The following is a 13,473-nucleotide window of genomic DNA, read 5'->3' on the forward strand; positions in this document are numbered from 1 at the left end:
TTGTAAATACAAAATTTTATGTGAACGATATGGCATTTGCAATGTAGAAACAGATTAAAATTCTAAATAAAAGGTCTAAAAATGAGAAAAACGGCCCATGAGATAATGTTTGCATCCGTTTGCATTTCTTAACAGCTAAGATTCACTCAATAATGTGTGATATATTACATGCCCGTATAATAATGTTATTTTTAATAATGCTATTTTAAAATAAATAAACAATATTTAGCAAATGTGCATTGCTATCGTGAGTCTTTTTAAAACATGTCATTTATTTAATTTTCTTCTGCGACTTCAAACTGAATCTTTTACAAGAAAATGCCATTTGAGTCGTTCTCTTTTGAGGTCAGTGTGCTGCTTGTGTTTCAGAAGTAAATCCTAAACACAGATGAACTGTTTTCTGCCACGAAACATGTTTTTGCATGAATTTATGAGAAATGATTCACGGTCCAGATGGAAGCAATCCAGGGTTTGGATCGGGACTGTAGTGCGCTAATTGCTTGCGTTTGATCTATAGTGTGCAGCACATGCAGTGTGGACTGGATGTCTGTTATCAGAACATGACCGGCAGATTAGGATGGATCCTGGAAATAGATGGAGCTGGAAAGAAAGCAGAACAGAGTGGACTGTCCAGCAGCAAGCTTTGATCAATTCACTGTGTCACATTCAATTAGAAGCGCGGGCGGCGTTAGTGTGGGACAAACCATGCCAGTGTTGTGTGCCATCCACTAATTAACGGCTCCAATCAAAACCACGGCTTCGTTAGAGATGGGTTTCTTTCACATGGTGAACAGAAATTAAAATGAGCTCATCATTTGCTCACCAATCCTCACAAAATCAATACATAAATCATCGTAATAATAATTCTACCTGTGTAATATAATAGAAAATAATATAACATAAGACTTCATAAATCACATGAAATCTGCGTGACATAGTTATATCCTTTTTTTTAAGTGGCATTCATTTTAAGGAATTCGTTTTTGACCAAAAAAAGAAGAAATGAGGAAAAAATAAATTTAACACCCAAATTAAAAAAATAAATAAAAAAAAAATTTATAAAAAAACTAACCAAAAAAAATTAATTATATATATATATATATATATATATATATATATATATATATATATATATATATATATATTTGTGTGTTTAATTGTGTGCTTTTATATATACATACTAAATATACACAGTATACACACATATATTATTAAAATTATATATATAATATATATGTATACATATAATATATATATAGATAGATATATTATATAAATATATATATAGTATATATATATATATATATATATATATATATATATATATATATATATATATATTTTCATAATATATATGTGTGTATACTGTGTATATTTAGAATGTATATATATATATATATATATATATATATATATATAGTGTGTATTGTGTGTGTATAAGCTCTCTTCAGCATAACTCTCTCATACAGGTTTGGAAAAACATTACAGTCTTCACAAAAAAGAAGAAGGGGGGACTCAAACTCTTCAAGAGGATAATCAGGTCCAGGTTTATCTGTGTTTGTCTGTATTTTGTTAACGAATCGAAAGCAAACACATTCCTGAGTGCACAGATATGAGTGTTTGGGGTCAGGGTTAAGATGGGGTTAAGGGCGGAGGTCACGGGTGAAGGTGAAAGGTTAAGACAGGTTCAAGACTTACGTCAGGGTCAGCTCTGGACTTACTGAAGGCGATGCGGAACGAAAATGGAGGCTGCTCCTCCGTCGATATCTCTCTCGTGACGTGGGCTTTCTCAGAAATGACGCTGGAGAAGGAATGGAAGAGAGAGACGTGAACGTGGACAACATCAATGTCAAGATACGACCGTCCACAGAGACACAGAGACACAGAGACAGCTGCTGCACTAAACTAAACTAAACCCATCGCCTTTCGTGAACAATCAGCATGTTTTCATGGACAACACTGCATTAGAGATTTTGCCTTTTCTGGTACAAACATTCTTAGGGTAAAATGATTTATCAGTTATTTGACACATTTAGATATTGAATATGGGTTAAATAAACAACACGTAACAAAATGTCCCTGGGTTAAGAAAAATAACACCACGAGAAAAAACAAAGCATTGCATTAAATGTTATATTTTAATAGATAGATAGAAAAATAGTTTTTATTTACAGTCTCCGTCGACTAAAGAAGCAGACCTGACTCTATCAGTCTTTATTAATACAGCACTTTTCAGAATAATTATTTCAAATAAATGTTGTTTCTATACACTGCAGAAAAACAGATTTGTTTGCATCCAAAATAATCTTCAATTAATAAGGATTTTCTAGACAAGAAAAAAAAAAAATATAACATTTTTATTTCAAAAATAATTATTTACTAATGAAATAATATACATAATACATAATAATACAATACATAAATAATACTGCAAAAAAATATATATATATATATATATATATATATATATATATATATATATATATATATATATTTTTTTTTTTTTTTTTTTTTTTTTTTTTTTTTTTTTTTTTTTGACAAATAAATGCAGCCTTGTGTGAACAAAAGAGACTTGAATTTTTCTCAGATTTGTCTCTAGAGTATAAACATGTTTGGTCTGCACTCTTAAATTGAAAGTTTTCTTCACAGTAATGCCACAGAAGAAGATTCTTTAAAGAACCATCTCTTTAATCTGAAGAACCTTCCCAAACCAGCCAAAAAGAAGCCTTTGTGAATCAGAAAGAATCTTTAGATCTTAAAGAATCTTTATGGAATAATTTAGACAACAACAACAACAAAAGGGTTCTTCTGTGGCACGGTGAAGCAGTGTGTGTGTGTGAGTGTGTGTGTGTGTGTGTGAGAGTGTGTGTGTGTGTGTGTGAGTGTGTGTGTGTGTGTGTGTGTGTGTGTGTGTCTGTGTGTGTGTGTGTGTGTGTGTGTAGGTCTGTGCTGTGTGTCTGTTTGTGTGTCTTTGTGTGTGAGTGTGTGTGTGTGTGTGTCTGTGTGTTGTCTGTGTGTGTGTGTGTGTGTGTGTGTGTGTGTGAGTGTGTGTGTGTGTGTGTGTGTGTGTGTGTGTGTGTGTGTGTGTGTGTGTGTGTGTGTGTGTGTGTGTGTGTGTGTGTGTGTGTGTGTGTGTGTGTGTGTGTGTGTGTGTGTGTGTGTGTGTGTGTGTGTGTGTGTGTGTGAGTGTGTGTGTGTGTTTGTGTTTTGAGCTGCAGGTGATGATTAGGATGAAAGTGTAGGAACAGCTGGATGAGTTTGTGATTACAGATGAGAGTATATATATATATAGCTGTTTCTCTCGGTCGGGTTTTTATTATTTTAGATATATATATGTTCTCTCGCTATACATATATATATTTATTTATTAGTATATAAAATCACGCTATATAAATCACGAAAATTAATATAAGATCTCAGCTATATCTAAACCAGACTCAAGGGAACCTTTCTGTTTCTCTCTAAAGATATTAAAAGGATATCATTTGGGACAATGATTTTGTATTATTTCTAAAATATAGATATATATATATATATATATATATATATATATATATATATATATATATATATATATATATATATATATATATATTTTTTATATATATATATATTTATATTTATATATATATATATATATATATATATATATATATATATATATATATATATATATATTTATTAGATTTTTTTATTTTAATTTTAGTTTAAGTTTTTCTTTTTTATTTTACATTTTTATTCTTTATTACTATTTTAGTTTAGCTGTAGCATTACTACAGTTTTAGTTTTATTTCCAATTAATCACTGGAAATACTTTTTATTAGGGATTAGGCTTATTTTTCTACTTTCTTTTGATTGTTGTTGGATTTTTGTTTTCATATTTTATTTTTAACATTATTCCTTTTTATTACTACTTGGGTTTAACTTATTGTAGGATTAGTAATATACTATTGATTTTTCTTTTTTTTGATTTAGACCTTACTTCATATTTTTATCATTTATTTTCAGTTGTAGATTTAGTTCACTTTTAGTTACAATTAGTTATTGGAAAAAAAGTGTTATTTCTGATTTATTTATTGTAGTGCTTTATTCCATTTACCAGAAATGTTATTTAATAGTTACACTAATTTCAGGAAAGTACCATAATGATTTGGTAAGTAATTTAGCATAGTTTTTTTTTTCACCCATCACGGTCTGCAACTAATTTAGAGATGGACTCAACAACTGATGCTGAAGAAATCTAGAATCTAGAAGGCGTTCTGTTCACATCCAGTCCTCTCTCTGTTCTCCAGGATTACTGTAAAAAAAGAGCCCACTTCTGACGTGGAGAAAAGTCCCCTCGGCCTCCAGGGAAAACCCTTTTGACGTCAAGCGAGTGTCTGGCACCCCGTCCAGTGTTTGGACACCAGCTCAGAGGAGTCGGATTGCAGGAGAAGAAGGGAAATTACGGCTGCTGGAGAAACAGGGGTTGAGGGAATATTTTCACTGTGCTTCTCCGAGCCCTCCCCAATCCTTCCAGATGATTTGAGTGAAGAGATAACACAGCTGGAGAGCTCCAGCTCGACAACAACAGCAACACACGGAACCGAACCAGAGATAGGGCAAGAAACAGGAGAGCACACACACACGCACATGCATATATACACATATAATAATCCACAAAATGCACATTTTTATAAACACTCTTGAATGCAATGCATTAAAATAAATATGAAAAATATAATAAATGCAGAAATAAATGTACAAATAGATAAGCAAATGCATTAATAAAGACTAATGCATGAAAAAAAGAAATACATGCATGCAAATATAAATGCGAGTCAGTAGTTAAGTTTAGCTGAATGTAGAATAAAGCATTGATATGTGCTTAATTAACACTAATAAATGTCTAATATTCTAGTAATATGCATGCTAATTACCAAAAGTTTTACCAAGGAAGGGAATGCATAATGCAAATAAAATAAATAAATAAATTAATTAATTAATGCATAAATATATAATATACTATATATATATATATATATATATATATATATATATATATATATATATATATATATATACATATATATAATGCAAAAATATATTACCGTAAATTCTTGACTATAAGCCGCTACTTTTTTCATAGGTTTTGAACCATGCCGCTTATACAAAGGTGCGGCTATTCTGCAGATTTTTTTCCACCGCTTCTAACCGGAATTAGAATCAAAACTAAGACAAAATAAATGCAAAGAAGAATACGCTAGTTCAAGTATGATGAAGTTTTAAGTTTGAAGGCCATCGATGTCGCTAAACAAGAAGGACACCGCGCTGCTGCTCGGAAGCTTAGCGTCAATGAGTTTTTTAAATAGAGCGGATGCGGCTTGTTTATTTATTTATTTTTATTTTTTTTTAAATAGAGCGGATGCGGTTTATATGCAGGTGCGCTTTATAGTCCAGAATTTACGGTATATATATTTTTAAATGTATTTATATATATATTCTATTTTAATACTCGTATTTGTGTTGGTTTTAGTGCTGGAGTGTTTATGAGGGCAAACCGACAGCAGAGCAAAACCCGGTTTCCTGAAAGGTGTCTGTATAACACACAGTCACTGTTCACACACACACTGCGCTTCTGTGATGAGCTGGAATCAGACGGGACGCTCTTGTCCAGTATAAACACACACTCAGCGCCGCGTGCACCAACACGACCGGCTCGCAGGACATGGCCCTAAAGATAGTGATCAATGCTTGAAGCGGATGCGATTATACACGGCCAGCCGCATCACTTCTCTCCAGTTACAAAATACACTTACGTGTGAATGTGTGTAATTACGGTTATGGGTAGAGCGTGTCTCTGTCATTATCAACACACATCTGAAACGAGGGAAGTGCACGGCGGGACGTACAGTTACAGTATGTGCAGTTTGGGGAAGAAATGTGGCTCATAATTTGGCAGAAATAGCTCGAGATTCTGGTTTGGTTTGTGTCCTGCATTATCGCCTCGCTCATGCTTGAACCTTTGCCCAGACAAACAAGTCTTCTGAACAGTTTATTTAAAAAAACTGAAAAAACGGTATTTTAAAAAATACATTTCCTCTTATTAATATAATGCAATAGTAAGAAATGCATGCAGGTTGCCTAAAAAAGTCCCCGAAACACCCCCCCAAAAAAATTTGTTTAATGCAAATATTTTAAGGACCCTAAAAAAATACATACACATTTTAGGATTATTAAATACATCCTTCTCATTAGAAAAAAAACGCACAAATGCATAAAAACATAAATAAATAAATGCATAAGAAAATGTGCTAAAAAATTACATTTGAAGCATACTGAGGAATTAAATGAATGATAAAAGTAACTACACTGTAATACATTCATGCACAATCAAATGAAATAAACATGCATTCGCTAAAAGCAACCAATACGTTTGTATTTGAAGCCTTTGAAGGATTACACTAATGATAAATAAAACTATACTGTAATGCACCCTTCATTAACGTAATGCAAAAACAAACAAGTTAATGAATGCGCAAATACATTTATGAATAAATGCGTGAAGTCATTAAAAAAAGAGATGAATAAATGCAGAATTAAATTAAACAAAAGCAACTCATACTTGAGGCCTTTTTAGGATTAAACCGATGATGAGCGTAACTTTAAGTCTCTTGATTGTAACAATAAACAGTCAAACTGAACACATCAACATGAGGCCACGGAGTCAATGGAGCATTTTTCTGATGCTTTCCTGTAAATCGTGCTGTTTGTGTTCACGGTGAAGAATGTGCATTGGAGAAATGCATCACCAAAGCCAATTCTCTCTTTTTGCTGAAACACTCAATTGCTAAAGCGACATTGCTTTGTGTTAACATTTTCTTAACAGAATAAATAACGGCGTATTCTGTTTGCTGGAGTCATCATCAGAGACGGTTTACGCGTCTGAATAAACAGCTGACGCAACAAGAAAACAACAAGATAAAGCGGGTTTCATCCGAAAGGCCTCAGGACAGTGTTGAATAAAGCTCTTGTTGGACAGCTTCACGTCAGACGGCACGTGTTCGGGCCAAAGTAAACACAGAGGTGTACAACAGACCCCTCGTGACTTTACCTGTCAGAACGAGTAACCCGGCACCAAACACAGCTCCAGAGTCGCCCGGGTTAATTGTGTTGTCTTTGAAACGAGACGCTGCTCTCGCCGGCTCAAGAATCACAACAATAAAGCACAGCTCTCTCTCTCTCTCACACACACACACGCACACACGAGCATGCACGCACACACACGCACACACACAAGCATGCACGCACACACCAGACAAATAAGCATGCATGTGCACACACACACACACATACACACAGAAGCATGCACACACACACACACACCAGACAAACAAGCATGCATGCACACACACACACACACACACATACACACACGAGCATGCATGCACACACACACACACACACACACACACACACACACACACACACACACACACACACACACAAGCATGCACACACACACACACACACACACACCAGACAAACAAGCATGCATGCTCACACACACACACACACACACACACACACTCAGTTGTATCACTAGAAGCTCTAGCACTAGTTTACAAAGAGGACTAAGAGATAGATAAGAATGTTTCATATATTTATGTTATACACGCGCAATCACATATTACATGTATTATTGTTTTTAAATGATAACAGAACTGTTGGTGATTAAGCGAGCTCTGCGTGTGCATCAGTGTGTGTGTGGTGTGTGAGGCAGTACCCTGCCATCTACATTCCTGAGGCAGATATTGAGACGTTTCACAAGGCCTCTCTGTGGTTAAATTAACAGGAAGAGGCATTGACCTGAAAGAAAGTGACTTTCGGGATTTTAATGGGAAAGAAGTTAATTGAACGCCAGATTTCTCCTTGAAAACTGCAGCTTAAGAGAAAGTAACGGTGTTAATGTTTATATATTCCCATGCCGTACAGCGGGACGATAATGTAGTTGCATTTTGTGCCAAAAAAGCAATCAGGCAACGGAGATTTGCTACACTCTTAAAACTAAAGGTGCTATAGAAGAACGTTTTTGTCTAAACAGCTTAACCTAACAGCTTCTTTCATAGTAGCTATCCAAAACAACCTAGCAACACCCTGGCAACCACCCGCACGTTTACGCTTTCACGTGCATCCAGCGTCAGAAAGTCGAAGCTCTAGTTACAAAGTATGGCAGCAGTTTCCGAGCGAGCGTTTCATTACAGAGCGACAACAACAAAGAGCTCCGAGAGATCTGCTGCTTTCGGGCTTTTAGAGGGAAGCTCTGAAGAAACAGGACCTTTGGCTTCGGTGCAGTTTCTGTTAAAAGCCAAATGACGACAAACACGCTTAACATCTCTGGCCTGGATAAGACACGTTCACCGGCAGCTGTCAGCCATCTTTCATCCAAACACAAATGCCTGGAGGATTGTGGGCCAGTATGAACTCCGTCTCATTTGTTCTCGTGCTCTCCAGAAGGAGCTCGAACCCTACAGCATTGTGATTTAGAGAGACAGGCCACTGGCCTACGGCTGGATATTCTTACGTCTAAAGACCTCAGCGAGACTCCGTCAGGCCATCCATCATCGCGTACGGAACGCTTACATAATACTATTTACACAGAGCTACGCCGTACGCTTATGTCACAGCTCCTCGATTGCCGAAAGACTCCGAAAATGCATTTGAGAAGGAAAAGTCTGTCCTCGTGTGACTCCCCGAACGCGCTGTGCTCGCCACGGATCGTACGCTCGTGATAAAAACGGGACGCTTCAATCACGATCTACCTATACGTGCATTTTTAATAATTGATTTGCTCATATATCCCGTGTGGAGTTCCGCACGGATCGCTCCTGTGTTTGCTTTACCGCCCTTTCGCATGTAATTGATTGGCGCGATTTGTGCCGTAATTACCGAGGTCTGTGTTATTCCACCATACTGAGGGTATTGAGAGGCTGAGAGCGGGTCAGAAGAGCCAGATCAGTGCAAAACAGTGACTAAGTAAACAAGAATGTACTGTGCTATTGAATACAAAAGCCACCCGGATTGACTGCACACCCTTCACACTTATTATATCGTTTAGACAGAGCGTGCATACTTGAGTCCATTCATGAGGACATTCGGTCTGTAATTAGCACTGTTGAGAGGTGTTATTATATTAGAGGTGATCCGACTGCATCTGGTGTAAGATAAAATGTAAATACTTACCCTAAAGCAGGGGCCCGGGCCATTTATAGAGTCCAGAAGATCGCTAAAACTTGAAGAAAAAGACAGGAGTTTAGCGCTTTGTACGTATTTGAAAGGTTTTCTTGCTTCGCTAAATGGAGAATGATATGAAAACATGCTCTCATCGGATAAAAGCATCAGAACTATGAAATAAAATGTCATTTAAAAGTAAAATGTGGTTTAAAAAGTCACAATCGTTACAAGAATTATGATACATACTAAGTCAGAACCGTCATGAATTGAAATTGATATGAAATCAATTTATGACATAAATATATAAAATGTCATCATTTTGACAAGTTCAAAACAATGATAATTATGAGATCAAAAGTCATAGTTGCAATAAATGTAGAATTATGTCATAACATAATTTTTGACCGAACCACTGCTTTGCGTCATTAACTTATTATAATAAGTTTCAACTTCTCATGCTCTTCATTTAATAATTATGGCGTCCAGGCCATGCTAAGGGATTTTTATGTCTTAATTTATACTATTTATCACATAACATTTCACATTCAAATGTTTTAACAAAAGTTTAACAAAATGATTAAAATGTAAAGTTAGACATTTAAATGCCGCATTTAAATTCTAGAAAATGGAACGAAAATATTCATATTTCTCCAATAAAATGCTCCCTAAAGTCAGAATATCCCTCCCTTTAATAACACTAATTAGCATTAGAGCATGCAATAACATTTTGTCTGGAAAAAAAAAAATCGATATGTTCATCTGCACATTTCCTGCAAACAAACTGGCTTCGAGGTTTGATGCTTAAAACTAATTTTAATATAATATCACATGTCTTTCGCGTGATTTCAACAGCAGGTTTAAGGCTGAACTCTACTGGAGCACCATTTTTTATCTGGTAGTTTATCTAAATGCAACAATATGTACTTTATTGTTCTTCAATTCAACTGTTTTGACGAAGCGGCTGAAGGATCACGCTGTCCCGTGAGCGTCTCACAAACGGGAACATTATGGCCACTTTCAGTCAGCTGCCAGCTGCGTCTATATCCCGTCCAGATGAGACGTGGAGAAACTCTGAGGCGTTCCAGCGCAGGAGTGGAAAGACGCTGTCGTTTTCCATCTGCGGGGAAAATCTCCTCTTGAAATTTGACCGTTTTCTGCTGCTTCGACCTTGATGAAAATAATTAAAGATCGCTGGAGTCAAACGGTCCCTCAAATGAGCTCGAATCGTGACACGAGAGATAAAAAGTTATTTAATTGTGCGAGCCATGATTACGAGAGAAACATCGATAAGAAAATGAAAGTCATGATTATAACTTATGATATACTAAAGCATAATAAAAGTCAAAACTACGGCACAATTGAATCATGGTTGAAAGTCAAATTATGAGGTAAAAATTCATTATTAATTTTTTTGTATTAAAATCAGTTTTGAATGGAAGAGAGTATTGATGCACACAGTAATTTGCAAACGCAAGGATTACGTTTATCACATTCATATTATGAGATAAAACACAAAAGTCAAAATTATGAGGTACTTGAACCATAACTATGAGACAGAAGTAGATATTGACTTAAGGTGCGATTATGTGATATATATATGTAATAATTACCAATCAAATAATGAAAAACATTTATATTAATTGCAGCTTTTGAATAGATGTATGGGTATCACTAAGACTGTTCCTATCAAACTATGAGATAAAAAAAGTCGTAATTATGACATGAGCCCAAATTGTGTCGAAATTACGACCGAATCATCATTACAAGATTGACCTAAGACAAAATAAAAATGCATAATTTTTTACATAATTCTGACTCAGTGATGTTGTCAATTTCGTGTGAAAGAAAGGTTTCTCCTCGCACGTATCCAGAGCAAAGCATGACGGAGGTAAAGTGAATAACGTTCACGTCACTGGCATCTCCATTAATGCAGGCGTCCTGCTGCTCCGTTCTCATAAACTTCTCATTGTGTTTGTGTTTTCTCGGCGAGTCCGCTCACATCGGTAAACACAGGTCACGCGTCATCGCTTGCGGTTCAGACGCAGTTGAACTTTAACTCTCAAATAGGGCTCCTCGACTCTGGCATCATGAATGCTGAGTCACGGGGCGGTTTATGAGGCGTAACGCAGCGCAGAGAGGTCAGGAAACCTCAGCGCCGATGGGAAGGGTCATCTCCAGGATGTTTAGGGTCTGGAGGTGCGCAGGTGATGACACCGAGGCACATATGAATCACCGGGAAAGTTGAGAGTTGCTGGGAACGGTGGGAGTGAGGCAATGTCGGATTCCCAATCATGAATTTCGTCCTGGAGCTGTAATGCATTATGGCGTCTGAGATTTAAGTGAATCATTCATTATTTCTAATACGTTTTTCATTTTATAGCCACTTGCATTTTGAGAAAGCACAGTTTCACATCCGGATGGAATAAAAAAGGAAAATCTGGGGGCTTTCCTACAGGTTTTCTTGTATTTTACTCCTTTCCACTGAAATTTTGAAAACCGTCTTGGCTTTACACAAATGCTTGAAGCAACCTTCGCACAAGCAGGCAAACGCACGTTGAAGATATTTTGTGTGTGTAATTATACCAAAACGTCAGTAACATGCATTGCTAAGAACCCTGCTCAATATTTACGTTTTTTCAACGATTATAAAATAGTTGTATCTTACCCAAATATCGTTCTAACAAACGGAAAGCTTTTTTATTCAGCATTCAGATGATGTATAAATCTCAAGGCACGTCCCTCCTGTCTGGGTTTGTGGTCAAGTTTCAGGAAAAACGTGTGAATCCAAGCCTGAGTAGCTAGAATTGTCAGCACTCGTGTGTTAGTCTAAAGTATGTGACTGGCTTTCAAAGGCTTAACCATTAATTTAAGATGACATAACAGCAATGCAGTGCTACATAAAATACAGCAACTGTATTTACTGATGCAATGGTTCATCGTGCAGTCTGAACTAAAGCCTCACCTTAGTCAAAATGGTCACGTAAGTATCGATTGTCCTTCAGCTGGTGATGAAGAGCATATTAGGCTTCGTTCAAAAATACTGTCTCCACAGATGGCTCGCTATGGCAGCATACGTCAATGAATTGATAAATGACTTGAAATCAGTTCAGATCGAAACATATTTCCAAGAAAATGTAAAAAACAGATTTCAATGCACGAATGCATGTAAAAATCTGACTCTGACTCAAACAAGGACCACACACAGATAAACAGAACACAATATACCCTACCTAAATAACTGCTAAAACCCACTTCATATAGACCTTAACAATTGGCCAAATAATAATAATAATGCAAAAACAAAACTAAAAATGTGCAAAAAACCCTTAGCAATAATATAACACAATTACTGATTCAACAAAAACATCTAAAAAATTCCCATAAAAGAAAAGCTTAGCAGCTGCATAAGGTATAAATTATGGAAACCTCATCAGCAACCACCTTTTCTTTTAGCACAGATATAAATGGGATAACTAGCTACACTTTAGCAACCAAATAACAGTATAAAAACAGTTTGTTAACTGCATAGGAACACCACAAACACCCTGAACCATAGGCAACCACTTACAACCTATAACTTTATAACAACCATATAAAATACTGTAACAACCACACAGCAGTCTGCCAACAGCTTAGTGACTGCATAGCAACAACCTGTCTACAATACAGAAGAATGCTATGACTCATAAAAGGTTCAACAACTGCACAATAGGGTTCTTAAACATTCTGCAGTTGGTGACCTGAAACACTTTAGAAAACAACATACAATCAAAGCCCACCACAGCAAATGCCTAGCAACTCACTGTATAAAATACAACAGACAAAACAACAACAAAAAACACCATAACAACCTTCACCAAAATGTGCCATTATATTAAAAAAAGAACCACGGTGCTAAAAAGTAAAAACAGCAACGGCGGCATAGAATACCATCAGAAGACATTAGCACCTGAAACTTTAGCATGCTACATAAAATACAGCAACTGCATAGCTGGCAATGAACTAGAAAACACAGTAAACCAGCAGTTCTGAAAAAACAAAAATAAATCAGCAAATGTATAGCAACTTTCAGCCAACAACCACACACCACACCAGAATGTGCCAAATAAAAAGCAACACCAGCTGGCAACCACCAAAGCCCACAGCAACCACCACATATAAAATACTGTAACAACCACACAGCAGTCTTATGCAACCTGTCTACCACAGTGCGACATAAAATTCAACAACTGCATAGAAACATTCTGGTAATGACCTGAA

The 13,473-nt window shown here is 36.1% G+C and overlaps 1 long non-coding RNA gene across 1 annotated transcript; it reads right to left on the reverse strand.

Moving 5' to 3' along the window:
• Nucleotides 1–7,637: 7,637 nt before the first annotated feature.
• On the reverse strand, nucleotides 7,638–12,013 carry LOC122350950. Its single transcript, XR_006251658.1, has 3 exons — nucleotides 11,879–12,013; nucleotides 10,138–10,380; nucleotides 7,638–9,271 (listed from the first exon to the last, which is right to left on the reverse strand). It is a non-coding gene; the product is annotated as an uncharacterized LOC122350950 (long non-coding RNA).
• Between the last annotated feature and the right edge of the window lie 1,460 nt (nucleotides 12,014–13,473).

The sequence above is a fragment of the Puntigrus tetrazona genome, chromosome 1, assembly GCF_018831695.1.
Source record: "Puntigrus tetrazona isolate hp1 chromosome 1, ASM1883169v1, whole genome shotgun sequence".
NCBI lineage: Eukaryota > Metazoa > Chordata > Actinopteri > Cypriniformes > Cyprinidae > Puntigrus > Puntigrus tetrazona.